The sequence below is a fragment of the Salminus brasiliensis genome, chromosome 14, assembly GCF_030463535.1.
Source record: "Salminus brasiliensis chromosome 14, fSalBra1.hap2, whole genome shotgun sequence".
Classification (NCBI taxonomy): Eukaryota; Metazoa; Chordata; class Actinopteri; order Characiformes; family Bryconidae; genus Salminus; species Salminus brasiliensis.
This window is the reverse complement of record NC_132891.1, coordinates 9,496,968-9,516,387: the sequence shown is the minus strand read 5'-3', so window position 1 is coordinate 9,516,387 and position 19,420 is coordinate 9,496,968. Positions and strand designations below refer to the sequence as shown.

Here is a 19,420-nt window from a genome sequence, read left to right as displayed (position 1 = left end):
TCATTTAAAAGGGTGTCCACAAATATTTGGACAGTGTATTTGTCTGTATAGTGTATTTTTGACAGTGCCCTCTACCCACACACACAAAAAAATCCTATATGTGATTGGTCACTAAAATGACCCCTTGTTGACAAAGTAGGCAGTTCATGGTTGCAGATTGAGTCGTCATAACCAGACGCCTGGTTTACGAGACTCTCCGCAAAGCTCCTTTTGCTTTGAGCTCTAAGCATTATGAATGGAGTTGTCAAAGGCCATCGATGGACGTCATGTATAGCTGCTGGACTGCTGTCAAATGGGATACTTCTGTTTGAGCGCCGCTTGCTGCATCTTGGCTGATAGATCGGGTGTGTGGAGATGTTTCATGAAGCTGTGTCAGTCCGTGCCGTGCTTTGATGAGGGGGATTGATATGCTGGCACCTGGCACTCTTGAGTTTTCGCCTGAGTGCCAGAGCAGCCTCCAGTAACGTTGATGCATGGCCATGAATTATATTATGCCTTGGCAGCTGCTCACTCCCAAATTCATCTTTGCACTCAATGATTTATTTATTTATTTAAGCCATTTGTCAAAAAGTTTTTTTTCCCCATTTTTTTTTCCCACCAGGTGAAATGGATGAAATAAAGGGAGAAATTGAAAATGATGGGGATTTGCAACATTGCTCCTTCATGCCACAGTGGAGCAGAGCAGGTGTATCCAGCGCGCCGGCGCTAGCACGGGCTGTGTCCATCGCTTATGATGAAATACATGGTTGAAAGTCGGCGCCGGTAAATGATCTGTAAACGGGTAGAGATGATGAATGGCGGGCGAGATCCTACACTTTGCTCTTTCCTCAAGCGTGATCCCGAGATCTGGAGAGGGTTAGGCCGCCCACCTTTCTCATCTCCTGTCTTGAGAAGCTAGGGAAAACTTTGCGAGGGGCTCGTGACACGGGGAGGACTTTGTCTGACATGGTTACCTCATTAACACCTGAATGTGGCTCCTTTGTTCTGGATGCCGAGCCCCATTCAGGGCGCAGCAAAAGGGAACAAATTGAACCAGGTGACAATTAATAGCTTTGCAGCTTGTTTAATGAAGTGCATATAGTGTCTGGGGCCAGCTAAACAAACACGGAGGTGCCTCCGAAATAGAAAGCGCCAAGCTCACAAAAGGAGGAGGTCATCACTCTGTCCGTCTGATTGATTCGCCCGTGTCTGGAGAGAAAGGGAGGAGAAAAGCGGGCACAAAGAAGTCTGCCTCTTTGGCTGTGCGCGCTCCAAGGTTTAGATTTGAGATAGATTTCAGATAATTCGAGGCTGCAGACGCCGCGCAGATCAAACTGAAACAAAGGGCCGGAGGAGAAGGAGAAATATGATTATCAGAAGCTCGTCAGATATGAGTAATACTCTGTGTCACAAACGGTTCCTGCTATGTGCAGACGCTGCGCCTGAGCCTTGAGCTCTGGTGCAACCAGCAGCACATCAGTAGCCGTAGCAGTAGCTGTAGCAGTAGCAGGAGCACGGGCCCTCCAGGGTTAATTGTGAGACAATAGCCTGGCAGCTATTTAGAAGGTAAATGCCGTCAAGGAGAGATTTTTCTGGATTGGACTCAATCTCGTTGTGACCTTCGCCGTCACACTTTCTCTTTATTGTAATCTCAGCACAAAGAGGCAGCGGCGAGCGGTGGGAGTGGGCTGCCTGACAGGCACTCTGAAGGCTAAACAAAGGCACAGCCTGGCCGATGCACAGGGCCGATAGCAGAAACGCACTTCAATTAAAGCCTGCCCTCCTCCTCAAAGACAAATCAAATCAGGCAGCGCAGTGGCGGGAAAAAGGCAAGAGGAGGAGAGAGCGAGACGGCGCGCAAAAGAGAGAGCGAGGGAGAGGGAAAAAGAGAGCAGGCCTGATTGCTCCCTGTGTACGAGAACTGCACACACTCCATGCCTTTAATGAGTCATCTGAAGCCGTAACATCTTTTGCCCTTTGCCTCAGCCTCCTCCTGCCTGCCTTCATGTCTGCGGGAGAAAGAAAAAGGTTCTGTGTGGATCCTTAAGAGAATATCCCTCAGCTCTGAGGAGCACAACTTTCACTGTGCTGAAATAACACTCCTCCCTGCAACTGTCTTCTTTCTCCTGACGTGTTTGTCCTTTCGGTACACTTTAAGCCTCGCCATACGAGAAATTCTTTCTACAGAGGTGGACGCAAACACACGCTCTTCTCCCATCCCTAATCTATCGATTTGGACTGGACGTCTTCGAGCGCTCCTTTGAACCTCAGCTTCCCTGCTACACAGCCCTGTTTCTCCCGCTCGTTCTTTCCCTTCTCCTCTCAGCCGGGAGGTGGACGTATATCAAGCTGTACGGCTGACCAGCAACGGCAGGTGAGCTGCCATTTCTCAGAGAGACCAGTAGGTGGTTCTGGGCTTGGGGCCAGCATTGTTGCATTGTTTTTCTCACTTGTTAATTTCCTGCTCTTTTTGGTCGGGAAATTTGGACACGCATCAACCCGTCCAGCTGCCTGCATGGACGAACAGTTGTGGCAGGGCAGTCGATGCGAAGTGCAGTTTCACTGAAAGACCAGTAGGTGGTTCCGGGCATGGGCATAATCTGGGAAATAAACTGGTTGCATTGTTCTTCTCAACTGTCTAAGAATTTCCTTCTCGTTTTGGTGGCGAAGGTGGATGCCCATCAACCCGTAAGGATGACCAGTGGAAGCGAAGATTCAGGTGGTTCAGGTCATGAGCTGAAAATAAATAAATAAATAAATAAATAGGTTGCATTGTTGCTCTCAATTGATCATGACCGTCCTTCTAAGCCTGAAAGGCTGACCGGTGGCGACAGGACAGTGGAAGCCACATGCAGTTTCACAGAGAGACCAGTAGGCGCTTCCTGGCATGGCTCGGACTGAAGAAAGAAAAAAAAACCTTGAAATTGGTTTCACGCAAGGGCACCCCAGTCATTTCGTGCTGCTGAATGGTGGAATTCACAGGATAATTCCAGCATTAATTGATTCTGGGCCCTGAAATAAACAGGCTGGCAGATTGCACAAAGGCAGAGGCAGGGGCCCAGGGAGAAAGAAGAGGTCGCTGAGACAGGCCTCTTTGATGGAGGAGATTCGGCTGTGTCAGTGATAGGGAGCACAGGGCTCTTCTAGCTTGCACTCTGTCTCCCTCTCTCTCTCTCAACCACACTCTCTCACCCTATCAGCCCATTGGGACTCTCTTCAATGAGGCTCAATGACAGTGCAGGAGATTCACATCTCACTCTGCCTCATGATCCCCCAGAACGAGCCCGTCTCGCAGGGATTACAGCCAGAGTCGGCCTCCAGACGGCTCTGCCATCATGGCCAGAATTAGACCCACTTTTTAAGTAATTGGCAGCCTGAAGATGGAATACGCTCAGGAAGGGGTTTACCAGTCTGTACGGATGAAGTGAAGACCACTTTGTTTGCATTTCACCTACTTAATATAACCAGAACAGCTGTAAGTGGAACCGTTCGCACAGTCTCTCTGCTGTCTGTACAGTCTTTCTGTATGGAGGCAATTCTGAGGGTTGTATTATCTTCTATGGGGGAATCAGGGTAGTCTGCATATTGTTGCTATAGTATGAAAACTCATTTTGTATTGTTTTGATTCCTTTACATAGTTTAAAAATGCTATTAAATTGCATAAACATGAAGTTGAGAAATTTTAAATTAATAAATTTTTAAATCAGAAATTTTAGAGAACAAACTTTTAACAAATGTTAAGAACATTAATTACCAGTTTGTAAAAGCAAGGTTTTTAGGCAGTGATAATATGCAGATTTTTCATATTTGGGTGCATATTCTACATTTTTCTTGCATTTCATTTTTTTTCTTGCAGACTATGGCATTATGACAGTTTACTGTACAACAGGCTAAACAAACTTTTAAGTTTGTCACTGTGGTTTTAAGACTGATATACACTATATAGACAAAAGTATTGGGACACCTGCTTATTTATTGTTTCTTCTGAAATTTAGAGAAAGTTTGTTTAGCACATTTTGTGCATGAATTCTTTGAAGTTGTAGAAGGAAGCGAACTGAGAAATTCTCTCCTGGCTTGCCACGTTTAATCATGTTTCAGCTGTTGGCGCTGTTGAAGTTTGTTGGAGCAGTGCCATAGAAGAACCACTTTGGGGTACCTGAAGAACTTTTCAGTGGGTGGTTCTGTCAAGAGCCATTTTTGTAAATGACAGGTGTGAGTATAAACAGCATGTAGTCGCACTTTACTTGAACCCTCCTGCATACTGTACTATTGACAGTATGGTTGTTGTGTGCCCTCATGGCAAGTTATGTCATGAATATAATAGTGTAATGTCACCATTGCTAGTTACTATGACATTATGACAGTTTATGTCACACGCTAAGTTAAAGTTCTCTGAGGGCCTCTTATGAGTCAGATTTCATGTACTAACGTACAGTACAACAGGCTAAACAAACTTTTAAGTTTGTTGCTGTGGTTTTAAGACTGATATACACTATATAGACAAAAGTATTGGGACACCTGCTTGTTCATTGTTTCTTCCGAAATCCTGCTTTTGTTGGAGTAACTGTCTCTACTGGCCAGATAGGCTTTCTACTAGATTTTGGAGGAGCGTTGCAGTGAGGATTTGATTTTGCATTCAGGTCAGAATGTTGGATGATCAGTACCTCAACTCATCTCTGACTCCTCAGCTCATCCTAAAAGTATTGAATGGAGCACCGTACATCAATCCAGAGAACACAGTTCCACTGCTCCATGGACCTTAATCAGAATGAATGTGAGGATTTCCATGATACGAGCCCTTTAACTACTGGCCAGCACTGGTTGTTGCAGCTGCACCAGACTTGTTTGGAAGTTCAGCCATGTTGAAAAGCTTGTTCTGCATGTGTCAAACAGAAGCATCGCTCCTTCTCTCTTCGTGCCAGGCCAGTTAGTGGACAATGAGATGCTGGGAAGGGGAGGTAGGGGAGGCTTCCTGCTGTAGGGATGATGAAGAGGACTCCAAGCGTGGACGTGAGAGGGCACGTTGGAGGAGAGCGCCGCAGGACACTGGGAAGTGAACCCGGCCGCTCCCTGTGGAGCGGCAGAAAGAGGGAGCGCATGGCTGACGTTTACAAATGAGCCACTCCGTCGCCGCATGGGGGAATAGAGTACCCTATTGTGTCCCCACCGAAGAAACCACTCTATCCTCCCTTAAAGAAGTGTGGATGGAAGGGGATATACGTCCATGCTGTGGTGCTGGAAACCACCCGACACAGGGCACGCACACAGCGCTCAGTGTCTTTTCTCATTACCAAATGTAGGCTGCTTGGCTTGAGCTGATTCATTACGCGGATCCTATTTGCACTTGGTTGGACATCAGCACAGCTACTTTTACTTAACCTAGATTTTGCACCCATAGATTAAGTAGCACTTCATTTTTCTTCTGTTTGCTCCAGGCTCAAAAAAAAACAAACTGCGGTGTTATTTTTCAGCTGCTAGCTCTGAACCTTTTAACCTCTGTTTTCCATATTTGCAAAGAATTTAGAGAAAGTTTGTTTAGCACATTTTGTGCATGAATTATTTGAAGAAGTTGTCGAAGGAAGCGAACTGAGAAATTCTCTCCTGGCTTGCCACGTTTAATCATGTTTCAGCTGTTGGCGCTGTTGAAGTTTGTTGGAGCAGTGCCATAGAAGAACCACTTTGGGGTACCTGAAGAACTTTTCAGTGGGTGGTTCTGTCAAGAGCCATTTTTGTAAATGAAAGGTGTGAGCATAAACAGCATGTAGTCGCACTTTTTACTTTACTTGAACCCTCTTGCATACTGTACTATTGACATGGCTGTTGTGTGCCCTCATGTATTGTCATGGCAAGTTATGTCATGAATATAATAGTGTAATGTCACCACTGCTAGTTACTATGACATTATGACAGTTTATGTCACACGCTAAGTTAAAGTGCCATATATAAAAAGCTCCTTATCACTGGCAGGAAGACACTTTACATGATGAGTGGGCCAATAGATATGCTCTAAAATCTTTTTTCTGATATCATGAGAATCAAGCCATTTACATATCTCCACCTATTCAGCCTACCACAGTTTACCCCTCCCATTCATGTTGCAGTTCTCAAGGTGTGTTTCAGCTCTGATTGCTTTTTGATTAAAGCACAGTACAGCACAGCCAGTCAGAACAGAAGACCTACCTGGATCTGACCCATCAGGTGGGTTTTGTCTATGTTTTGGCCTCCGAAGAACCACCGATATAATGCTTTATTTAGGTTTTGAGTCCCATCATTGTGACATTACATTGATTGTAATGGGGAGAATAGCATATCTCTCACATTAGCATCCTGCTAACTGCACTGTTTAACTTTGGTAAAGTGGGGAGGCTCGTGAAAACTGTGCAACGCTGCATAAACCGATTCATGTAGGTGTAAAATCCTGTAATAGTACTGTTCTCTATTGATGCTTCTTTCACTTTCTGTGGCGATTCTGAATTGTCAGCAGATCCTTTAGGGGTGGCCTAAACCGTGAATGACACTTCTCGACTGTAAGGGGTGCCGAAGAGCAGGAAATACCAATTCTTGCATATTGCTGCTTTAAAGAACCTCTACGTGATGTAAGGGCTCTGTACCAATTCAACAGTAGAAGCATTCAAGCCAAGACAGGCACCTCTGTTTCTAACAGTGCATGCCAGTTGCTTGCAAACACACACAGATATTGAAGAGAAAAAAGCAACAGTGGTAGTGGCGGCAGCTGACCATCAACCTCTCCCAAGTCTAAATGATGTCTTCTCAAAGGACGGTTTAATTTGTATCCCAGACAGCAAGCCTGGCACCAGCCGCAAAACAATCTTGCTAAGTGCCAACACTCCTTCTCTCTCTTTCTCTCGCTCTCTCTTATTCCCCTCTCCTCCCTCTCTTCCCCAGGACACCATGCCTCCCTTTGCATCCTCTTCTCTTGCATCTCTCTGTTACTGCACTTAGAGCTCAGGCCATGGAAACAAAAGGCCAGACAGGCTGGCTGGTGCATTGTTTGGGGGGGGTGGTTCAAGAAGTGAGAGAGCGAGTGTGCCTCTAGAGGAATGCTGCGAGACTCTGGGAGATGACCAGCATGCAAAGCAGCGGGCCTCAGCCAAGAACTGACCACCAGCTGGAAAACATCTAAGCTATTCAAGATCGATTCGGAATTGATCCCCGGCCCTACTGTATGTATAATGTAGGCCGTCGGCCCACCCCGCTGCTCGATTCTGGGAAAGAGATCCGAGCCACATGGACCTTAAATGCAGAGAGAGGTAGAGGGCAAGCTGCCTCAGGTGGGTTTTAAAAGCAGCGAGAAAGGGCCGTCCTGCGCTCCGGAAGATGAGTTCCATCCCCCTCTGTCTTCTAGGGCAGATGCTTGCTCGGTGCTGACAAGGTACCCTCCGTCCCGCAAATGGGCAACACGTCCCGGTGCTTTCTGTTTAGTCGGCAGGTTGGTGGCCAAAACCTTTCGGAAGGGCTGTGAAGCGGTGAGCATCACAGGTATTAAAATGCTGTGGCCGGGCGCTCGCAGAGGGGCTGTAAAGCAGAGCCTGTGGCGAGTGGTCGTCCTGCAACGCTCGGTGCATGGATTAATGGGCAAGGCGCTGGAAAAGGAGAGCTTTTTAACCCTGCTCTGGGACTCGTAGAGCAGCGCCATGCCATGCCAGCAGATGCCAAGTGCAGCTGTCAGAAAGCAGAGTGCCTTTGTTGTCTCTGCTCTCTCTTCGACTCCTCTCCTGCACTGGAGAGCTGGAGCACTGGAGAGCTCTACTAGTTCCTGCACTTCTTGTCAAAGTTTTCTTTCCAGTGTGTTTTTTTAGGGTTTTAATAAATAAGCATGTTTTTGGCCCCGTCTTTGAAAGATTGCAGGCTTGATCCCTGGTGGTACCACAGCCATCCATGGCTGGCAGCCCAAGACAACTGCCCAGCGCAACTGACCTCGCTCTTTCTCTGGGTGGGTATGATGGCCCTCCCTCTCCCCCATCACTTAGTGAGATGATAACCAACATGGGCGTCTGTTAGCTGAGAGAATTGTGCAGTTAGTATTCTTCTCCAGGTGTGTTGAGCAGTCCGATGACATAGCAATAGTGGGAGTAGAGTAGAGTATACTCTATTATGTCCCCACTGAAGAACCATTCAGTCTCCCAGTGCCTCCCTGGGAGCTACCTGACACACTGGGCACATCCTGTTTGTACTTAGCTTGGACATCATCACCACAGCTACTGATTGTTAACCCAGATTTTTCAGACTTAGATTAAATAGTGTTTTATCACCTGTGGTGCTTGTTTTCAGGTGCTAGCTCTGAACCTATCTCTAGATCTAGCTAGTGGGTGGGAATTGGCAAATACTATATTTGGGGAAAGAATGGGAAGATGAAAAGGAATGAGACTGCTTTCTTTTTTGGGATCCAGTAACTAATACTGAACAATGAGTCACCTGTGGTTTGCTCACTAGAGGGTTCGAACCCCGATCTCTGCAAAGCTGCTTTGTGTCAACACTTGTTGCTAAAAGCAATATAAAAATAGATGTTACTTAACTAGATTTTAGATCTTGCTTGATTTTTCTTAGCAAAACAAAATGCACACAAGTAGTACCTTGAGAATAATGCCACACCCCATGCTTTTTGTCTCTAATATCGGCACTCATCAGCACTCAAGCTTTTCAGGTGCTTCCTCTGGGGCGAAGGATTTTCAATAAGTGCTTTTAACAATAGTTTGGAAAGAAAACCTCGATCATTGTTTAACTAATGCGTACTCTTGACACAGAGGAAGGTACTTTGATGAGGATGTAAGCATTATTTTATATAAAAAATGTAACACTATTTTGAGTGGTCATTGGTCAGATGCTTAATAACCTCTTAACAGAGTATCAGTAACACATCAACAGCATATCAGTGCAGTAGCAGCAGTGGAGCATCTTAATACTTTAAGGCAAATCTCTTGAAGATGTTTTGTTGATCCATTACCTACAAGTAGATTTAGTGTTGATATGTTACACCAAGTAGTCTTACCCAGCCTTACCCAAAACCTAACCCTCATCATGGCCCTTATCCTAACTTTACCTTAAACCAAAACCTAATCCTAACCCTAACTCTGGTCCTAATCCTAACCTTAACTCTGGCCCTAATCCTAACCCTATCTTAAACCAAAACCATAATCTAATCCTAACCCTTACCCCAAACAAACACCTAATCCTAACCCTAACCTGAAACTAAAACCTTACCCTAACCCTAACTCTGGCCCTAATCCTAATTTTACCTTAAACCGAAACCTAAATCTAATCCTAACCCTAACCTCAAACAAACACCTAATCTCAACCCTAACCTGAAACTAAAACCCTACCTTAACCCTAGCTCTGGCCCTAACCCTAACCTCAATCCAAAACCTAATCCTAACTCTAACCTCAAACAAAAACCTAACCTTAACTCTGGCCCTAATCCTAACCCTAACCTTACCTTAAACCAAAACCTCATCCTAACCTTAACTTCAACCCAAAATGTAATCCTAACCCTAACCTCAAACTAAAACCTAACCCTCATCCTGGCCCTAATCCAAACCTTAACTTCAACCCAAAACCTAATCCTAACCCTCATCCTAGTCCTAATCCTGACCTTACCTTAAACCAAACTCTAATCCTTAACCCTGGGACTGAATGCAACTCTAACCTCGACCCAATATCTAACCCCAACTATAATCCTGACTTTAGCCCTAAACTTGCCCTAAACCCAAAACCTCATTCAAACTCTCACCCTGGTCCTAATCCTAACATAACCTCAACCCAAAATGTAACCCTAAACCTCATCCTAGCCCCCTAATCTCAGTCTAATCCAGTTAAGCTCCAGGTCCAGACTGGTGTCAGCAGCAGGTTTGTAACCTGTTAGATGATCAGTGACCTCTCCGGTGAACATCTACAGATCTGAACTTGGACTCTCCAAACAGTGAAAAACTGCTAAATTCAGTAAAAGTCTCTTGGTCATCTGTTGAATGGCCAGATGCTGCTACGTCATTGAAATGTTGTTACAGAGGGTCTGATTCATCAAACATGGACGACTTCAAATAAAGTGTGAAGGGAAGGTAAATCAACAGCAGCCCCAGGTCCAACAATCAGCAGCCAGTGGCTTCTGGAAGAAGCTGCCTAGCACTCTCAAAGTTCTAAGAATCGAAGCCCACAAAGCAGGGAAAGGCTATCAGAAAACAGCAATGTGTTTTCAGGTAGCGGCTTCCTCAGTTCATAATTAACGTAATTAAGAAAAGGTGGTTAACAGGAATGATGAAGGCCAGGTTTAAGGTCTGGAAGACCAAGACAACTTTCCAAGAACCTTGAAAGAGGCCAGAGGTGTATTGGAACATTCTGAAGAACATTGTAAGAGCATTAAGAAAATATCCACTTCATTACATTTTCTGAAGGCAGAAGAGAAAGTAATGATTGTTTCCAAGAATTTAAGAATTTAAATGTACCTGGGCAAAAAATCTACATTTTCATATTCTCTCTGAATATGCAGTCTGGATGTTTGGTTGAATTCTCGGCAGGCGGACTGTTTTAAATGATATGACACGAAGATGAAAGAAATCCTGAATGAGATGAATAAAATTTTAAACGAGAAAGGAAACTTATTGCTCTGCTTCGGCATTGGAAAACAGCTTCAGATGTACCGTATCCGTTTCATTTCCACATCTTGCGAAGCGAACCGGACGTGCTCATTTTTAATGAGCTGTGCCAGGGGCGGGAGGCTTTGTGGCTTTTTCTGAAGATTGTGAAGCCCTTGACCTTTACAGATCTCTCCTGTCTCTCACCTCTCCCTCTTTCTCACTCTATGTCATTTATCCTCTCATCTCTCTCTGTCCTCCCTCATGCTTCCTCAGCGTACCCTCCCTGCGATTTCTCTCTCCCTCTTATGCCTAATTGCGTTTCTATTTGCCCTAAGGGATGCCTGGGTAGCTCCGTCTTCGCCCCCTGTCTCCCTCCACCCCCTTCCCTCAAATCCATTTGCACCCTGTCCCGGCCAGGTCGGTTTCATGGACTGCCCTGGAGGAAATATCGTATGACCTCGCTTCCCAGCAAAAATAAATAAATAAATAAATATAAGGGCTAGGGATCCTGGGGAGCACAGTGGCTTTTCCACTCTCGTTCTCCTCATATCCATCTTCCGTCTGCCCCTCCTGCCCACACTTCCTGCTCTCAAGTACGGACAAGGTCACAATCAAATACGGCACGTGCTACCAGAAGTTCAGGCAATGCAATATCCACATGGGCACATCACGCCAGTACCCCTGCCCTGGTTTCTGTAGGCCTTTTGGTCACGAAATGTTAGGTGTTTGGATGCTTTTTCAACATTTTAAATAAGATTAGTGTATTATTTTTGTCTTGTAGAGTTTTGGAAAACTGGAAAGGGCACCCCCATGCAAACATTTGGGCAGCCCAAGAGATTAGAGCCCTCAGATAACCAAGGTCTGAGACCTTAATTAGCTTGTTAGGGCTATGGCTTGTTCACAGTCATCATTAGGAAAGGCCAGGTGATGCAAATTCCAAAACTATAAATACTCCAAGTCCTCAGTCAGTAGCCAAGGGCTCATCTTAACAGCTGCCTAACACCCTGAAAATTAGAATGATTGATGCCCACAAAGCAAGAGAAGGTTATTAGAAGATAGCAAAGGGTTTTCAGGTAGCCGTTTCTTTAGCTTGTAATGTTATTAAGCACTGACAGTTAACAGGAAATGTGGAGGTCAAGCTGAGGTCAGGAAGACAAAGAAAACTCACTGAGAGAACTCGTAAAAAAAAAAGCTAAAAAGGCAAATCAGAGCTTTTGTTTGCAGCATTGTTGGGGAGCCGACACGCTGAGAAGCAAGTGCCTGGTCCCCAGCTCCGATGCACAAGCTAACTGGTGCTTGTGCCTGCCAACATCACTTAAAAGTGATGAAGGGAGAGAGTGGTGCTCTCCCCTACCCACCCGGAGACAGCATGGCCAACTGTGCTCTCTCTGACTCTGGCCGCTGATGGCAAAGCGGAATGGCCCGGAATTCGAACTTGCAACCCCTGGGCCATAGAGGTGATGCATTGGACTGCTGAGCCACTCAGATGCCCTACTGCTTTCTATTTAAACAAACAAACAAAAACTTAAGGACTGCATCATTCATTTTATGTCTACTGAAAACCAGGTAACTCGCTAAGTTATTCACAGTTATTCACAGATATTTTGACCAGGGGTGTACATGCCACCGTGTGTGTGTGTGTTTGTATAAGTAAACAAGCATCATTTGTGCTTGGATCTATTTTCAAGTGCATTTATCTTATGTTTTAAGAAGCCCTCTCTAGCCCACTTTATGACTGCTGCAGATCTGGGTCTTATTGGTATCTTTCGAACATAGCAGAACGCATGAAAGTGGGTTTTAGCGCTGCTCTTTCTAGAGCACAGACTTCCACTGATGTCTCGGAGACTGAAGTGAAGTGCCGTGCGGTTTGAAAGAATGAGGTTGACATATATGCTACCCATGAAACTGCACGCTGCGAATGATGAAACCATTTGATCATTTCTTAAATGTCACTCTTCATTTCTCCATTACCGTTTTTCTTTTTTAACTAGCTTTAAATTTGACAAATTAAACAATCCAAAAGTGCTGCATCAGACATAAGGGTGCATTAGCATTCAAACGGCGAGGTCCGCTTTTTTTCCTCCCTGAGGATTTTTTCTCCTCCTGAGCTTTGCGCACGAGACGCCTCTTGGAAGGGGTTAGTCATTATGGATGGTGTTTAGAGACAGGTGTCTGATGCCTGCTGAGATAATGCCAAAAAAGATGCCTATCTCCTCGTTTAATGGAGCAGCTACAGTTGTTTCAACTGATCAGCTCCGTCACTCCAGACGGCCAGTTTTGATCCTCTTAACGCGCCTCTCCGCGGGCATCAATCAAACTATCAAAAGAAACAACAAACAGACACGCGGCGGGTCAGCCCGGGACAGGCGCGTGCCTGCGCCGGAACGCGGCCCCTCATCTAACGTGCTGCCAATCCAGCTGGTGACGTATTGTTCTGCGAGCAGTGATGAAACGTGCCGCTCGCATCCGCTCGCCAGGCGCTCGATTTGAAGGCAGGTGAAGATCGGGGTAAACCAGGCGGCCCTGTTGTCGTCGCGTCTGCTTCCGCTCTCGAAAAGCGAAGGTGGGGCGGGATGGGGTGGTGGAGAATGCAGGCTTGAGACGTGCCGGTGTCTCCTTTCATTTTAAATTGCCATACGTTTCCTCTCAGACATGCATTCTGCGAAACCTACCCACTTTGCCCCTGCCAGGAGTGACAGTTTGAGTGAAAAGTGAGAAGGTAATGTTGTTGGCCGGCGCCCTATCAGCGGCGTCTCTGAAAAGCGCAACGCCTTTTCAGAGCCTTTCATTTTAGCATTTGGAAAATGACATGTCAAAATGACACCTCACACGGCAGGGGAGGAAAACGGCGGGAAGGGAGGAAAAAAAGAGGAGCTGTTTGATGTGCGCTAGATCTCCTTGTAGAGGTGACACCATTTAGCATATTAAGAGCGTTTTAAACAGGTGCAGGTAGAGCCGGTGCTTAGTAATCAGCTTTTCTGATGTAAGCCTCTGATACATGGATTTTACAGACTCCCCAATGTCAAAGTCTTCATTTCCTTTGCGCTAATGCTAAAGACAGAGGGGTTCGAGATAATGCCGCACGCACCCAGGGAGCTCAGTGGCTTCTTGTTCCTGTTTTAAGAAGGTGATTTACGTCCTTTGAATCACAATTCATCCCGGACGTACCTCCTGCGTTGTGCTTGTAACCACAGCGGTTATGCACTTAATAATCAGGATCACTATTGTACGGCTGCCTGACGTGTCCTCGGCTAAACCTGAGCGGAGTAGCTGGTAGTAGCTGGTGAACAATGAAAAACGCAAGAGAGAGAGAGTGAGAGGGAAAGAGAGAGAAAGAGTGAGAGACTGCTCGTGTGAGTGTTCGGACTCTTTAACGTGCTAAGTTTCTCCGGAGTGGCTGGAAGCAGCAGGACGAGCCAGGCAGTAAGGTCAAGAGATCAGAGACAGTTCAGAGACAGTTGACAGCTGCTGGCCTTTGATGCAACCGTCCACGAACAGTTGCATGCTACTGACAACTGTGTCCAATCAACCCGAAAGTGCGCTAGCCCGCACCCGTTCCCCCCCTCCACCCCCCACCCCCTCATTATAACGCCAAACAAACTTTGTCTAATGCAGCTGTTTAATGGCGCTACGTCTGTTTTTGTTTGTTTTCTCGCCGTAAGGTTATTGCACCTTTATGGTTGATCAGGGGGTTGGAATAATCCTCGACATCTGTTCGGAGAGGAGGTTAGTCGTGCGGGGAGCGGCGGGGCTGGGCCGGGCTTTTATTTACTGGACCGGGCCGCGGCTCTCATCCCTCAGCTCTCAGGTCAACGTGTTGACTTTTAATGCGAGAGCGATGAAGAACGGGGGATCTCTAATGGGCCTCAAGGTCGCAGAAGGAGCTTCGCCCCAGGCTCTCTCTCTCTCTCTCTCTCTCTCTCTCTCTCTCTCTCTCTCATTCACTGCACACACAGGGGGCCCCAGCAACAGGGCCACATTAGCACTGTTCATGAGCAGAATCCCACCACTTTAGTCCACTCACTTTTTTGCTTACATTAAATATTTTTGGGGTTCGTTTTTCAACCACAGAGTCTTATTTAGGCTGCCATTTTTGTTCCTCTTCACTGATGCTTTCCCTTTAGATTCTTCTTTAGATTGTCCCCTTTGTTTCTGCACTGCAGTACAAGCGATTAACTCAGACACTGTTAGGCAGATGTGTCCCCAAGCTTCTTCATTACCACTAAGTTCACAATGCACAGTAGAAGTGAAGAGTTCATTTTGCTTCTGCGATTTCAGGCCCTCTTTTGATTCAGAATCAGATCCACTGTAATGTGAACGGTCAAATTAGTGTATTTTTTACATCACATTTCACTGCACTGCAACAAATGATGATATTGCATTGTATTTTATTACTTTCATTATTTCAAAAGATTCATTGAGGCATTCATTCATCTTCTTATTCACTCATCCTGGTCAGTGCCACAGTGGATCCAGAGCCTACCCGGAATCACTGGACACAAGGCAGTAATACCTCTGGACAGGGTGCCAGTCTATTGCAGGGTACCCCACACACCTAGGGGGCAATTTAACATAGCCAGCTCACTTACCATCACTTTTGGGAGATGGGAGGAAACCCCTTTGGACCCCTTTGGATAATCAGACAAATCCGATTCTCTTAACGCTGAGTATCAGCCGATGCCAATCCGTTTATAAAATAAATAATGCAGCCCCACATCCCTTTAATTCTACTGTCAGTTTCTATAATGAGACATTTTGGACTGATTGATTTAGTTTAGTAGAGACTTTCTCTTAAAATGACTGTTTTATAGTGTTTAATATCTTATAATCCAGTCCGACTCACCTCCCTGACCAGCACTGCACTGGAGGGAAGAAAGTGCCCCAGCAGCCGATGGCTGGCAGCATGACTGGTCATGGTCATAGTGACAGTGCCTTATTCCACTGGACCACTCGGGGATATTAACACAGACTAAATACTGTTCTATTCTATGGGCTCATCTATGAAGGGCTGAGTGGACCTGAAGCCAGACCTCCCAGATTTCTACATCCTTTTTTAAACTTCAATGTCAGTAGATGCTCTGTTTCAATGACAGTACTGTTTCATAACATCATGGAAACCCAACAAGTCAACCTAATATGCTACATATAACCTGGTCTGTGCTAGCTCCTATATGCTGCCTTGTAAGTGCGGTAGTCAACCATTACAGACAAAACAAGCTTCCAACATCCAAGTCTATGAGGTCAAATCTCCACTGATACATCACAATGCACTTTTACACAAGATATAGGCCACTAACCACCACGAATGTGAACGGCCAAGGCCGAAAGATGGGAAGAAAAAAAAGAATAATCTGAACTGAGCAGTGAGGCTTAAAATGAGAATGTGGCCAAAGTCTGTGGAGTGTCCCCCTCATCCTCTTTGCCAGGACAGCGAGCGTGTGCCTGACGATAGAGAGAACAGCCGGCCCTCTGATTCACGGTGGCAGGCTTCCTCGTTCTCGTTTCACCATCTCGTGGTGTCATCTCCCCCTCCAGACATGATGGCAGCAGAGCAAGTGTTAATCAGGGTGGTACCATCTCGCAGCCAGCACCTGCAGGCCAGCAAGCCACAGTGCCAGTCCCAGCCCTTCTCACACTGGCATGGCAAGCTTGGCAACTGCAAACTCCTGAAGCCTCCCTCCAGGATGTACTGGTGCCCAGTATGCCAAGATGAAGCAGTTAACGCCCATTAGTGCGCATTACGGAGTGCCAGTGCGTGCCTTACACACCTTTTGGTTATTTGAAACTTGCACATGTGTGTGTATATGTTTGGTATTATTATTAATGATTTTTTATTTTTATGAGATCAATACGCTTAGGAATCTTGGCCTCCACACATGCACTGAGCATATTGACTGCACTGTAATTGATTTATATTACTTGAGTAAACTGCCCGGCCGAATATGTGAGAAAACGAGTGTATCGACTGACGGCGTTTCAAATTAAGACATCGGAGGTGCTTAATTATTTAAGTGGATTATTTAAGCGAATCAGGGGATATTGGAAAAGCCTGGTGCTGTAATGGTATGCAAACCGCTGAGAAACTTTTTTTTCGTGTCACGCTACGTGACGACACCTCCGCTCTCAGTCTTGAGCTCTGTATTTTTTCCCCAAGATACGTCTGCTTTGCATTAGACTGACAGAAGCTCAGAAACTCCTCTGCATGAAGAGATCAGAAACAGGCTGAACTTTTCCCCTCGTACTGTCAACAGCTTATTACACTGCTGAGCTGTCACAGTAGCACAAATGCAGTCGGTCTCACTCCCATTCAGTTTGTCAGAAGCTGTGCGATTTCTGTCAGACGTTCGATTCTGAAGTGAAGCAATTTAAGTCATAAGGATCTTGTTGTTTCTTCCCCCCCTTTTGTTTATTCCGCTCATCATAACATCTTAATTCCCGCAGTATAACGCATTAGAATGGCGAATAATCTGATTCCTGTTGATAGCATCAGTCATTCTTGTTGCTTTCTCCGCCTGCCTTTGTTTGAGTAAATGACAAATGCCCTGGGTGAGGAATGAATGGTTGCCTGTCACAGGTAATCATGAGGTTGTCTTTCAGGACCCAGCCTGCTTTTATTTCCCATGATTAGCTTTGTGGGGGAATAATAGGATATAGTTCACTCTTGCTCTCGTCTTCTTTGTTCTATGACAGCTGTGATGGCGTTCGCGCTAGGAGTGGCATTGACTGTGGTTGTGTTTATTATGTAACTTATAGAGTCTGTTATTTTTACATATCAGACTGTGATCCTTCCCAGTTTGGAAGTGTGTAAATAAAGCTAAGTGGAGTGTAATCACTGTTTTGTAGAGGATAGCACTAATCCAACTATTTGTGCCTGAGATGGATTCTGATTCTGATTCTAAGGTTCAGTGACTGTGGTCAGTATTGGGCAATGCCCAGCAATAAACAGTAGGATCGGTGCAGTTTTTCTTCAGCAGCCAAAGCTTCCAGAGGCCCTAAGGATAATTTGACTTGGGGCCTCCTTTCCCTCAACCACATACAAGTGATGTTAAACTTTCATACGCATCCCTCAATTCTCCTTCCCACGTTATCTGCTGTTGATTTGGGAGCAGAGAAGCAGGCCTCAGGCCAGAAGGTTGCTTGTTCGATCTTCTAGAGCAACAAGGGTCAGAGTCTAGTTTTCCCTGCTCCAAAAGACCTACTAAATCTGGCAGTTAACAGGTGAGTTGAATTTGGTGTGCTGGAACAGACAAAGCAAAAAACTGTGCAGGAACCCAAGCCTTCCAGAATCAGAATTGATCAGCTCGTAGAACGTCAGGCTTTGGACCAGAAGGCCACCGGGGTGGTTTCCCTGGAACCATGGCCTTAAGGCTTAGGAGAAGAAGGTTGCTGGTGTGATCATTTGGAGCCATGGCCTAAAAGTGAGAGAAGCAGACTTTGGACCAGAAGGTTGGAAGTTTGATCATTTGGAACCGTAGCCTAAAGTTTGGAGATGCAGGTTTGGGAACAGAAGGTCATTGGTTCGATGCCCTTGACTAGTAGGAAGTAGGGGTGTGGGAAGCAAAGGAACAGTGCTTTGTCCGCCCTCAACACTCATGGCTGGGGAGCTCTTGAGCAAGCCACCTATCTCCGAAATGTTCCCTGGGTGCTGAGGAGGCTGGCCACATGTGTGTGTGTGTGTGTGTTCTTTGCCATGGATGGGTTGAATTCTGTTGGACAGCTGCTCCAGATCATCAGTGTTATTCACTTCACATCTGTCAGTGGTATTTATATGATGGCTGATCGGTATACTCCCTTGCCACTCCCCATGTAGGGCAATACAACTCAGGTCAAAAACATAAGGGTGTGACCTCTATACACAAATACTGCATTGTTTGAGAGCTGACTAATTTGCATAGTGTATTATTTGGGTGGGTCAGAATTTTATTTCCTATATGGTGCTCTACATACAAAAAATTGAGTCCCTTCAAAATAGCAAAATGACAGAATGTTTTAAACATTTTTGATCACTCATTCATACTTTAAAGAGACAAGAGACCATAACAATGTCGTATATGAGCGATATAGCCTGCAGGTACCTGCATGTTGTTGCCTCATCTTACTGTCAGCAGAATTTTGTGGTCTCTTTTTAGCTCCCGACGGGTAACAGTGCTTCAAAGCCATCCTGTCTCGTCTGCTGCTACTACGTCCATATGGATGACAGTAAAAGCACAGAGCTCATTGTTGTTAAACGTGCCCAGGCACACTGACATGAACTTCATAACATGCTTAGGCCTACCCTACGACATGGAGCATCACCCCTCCAAAGAACACAGCTCCACAGCTCAATGCTGGGGGGCTTTATACCCCTCCAGCCAATGCGTGGCTCATGTTTTTGCCCCCATTTGCCCCCAACAGTCCTATTCTATTGGTGGTACTTCTCTATAGGTACTAGACAAGCTGTGTTTGCACATCTATATCAGCAATGGGTGCAACTTTAAGTAGCTCAATGCATTCAGTGGGCATTTAGCTAACTAATAAGTTCTAAAGGTGGTGGTTAATTATGGTTGATTATAGAGCTTAAGGTATCATAATAACTAGTGATTATGAAGATGTACAGGGAGATAGATTTCCAGGTGCACATGATGTAGTATAACTTAATATATTCATGGCGGTGATGGTCAGAATAATGAGAGTAATGATAGTTAATAGTCGTAATATTAATATGTGTCAGATAGTTAAGAGTTTAGAGTTTAGAGTTTTAGATCATATAGACAAAATCCCTTTTGTTACTACCCTTCCCTATCACATGTAATGCTCCTGACACCGGGCAACCATCACGCTCAGGTGAAAGCCCCAGGTACCCAGCAATGATG

At 45.5% G+C, this 19,420-nt stretch overlaps 1 protein-coding gene across 7 annotated transcripts in view; it reads left to right on the top strand.

Annotated features, from left to right (window-relative positions):
- Positions 1-19,420, top strand: part of camta1a (calmodulin binding transcription activator 1a) — a 543,944-nt gene that overhangs the window by 212,594 nt on the left and 311,930 nt on the right. The gene's annotated exons all lie outside the window — the stretch shown is intronic.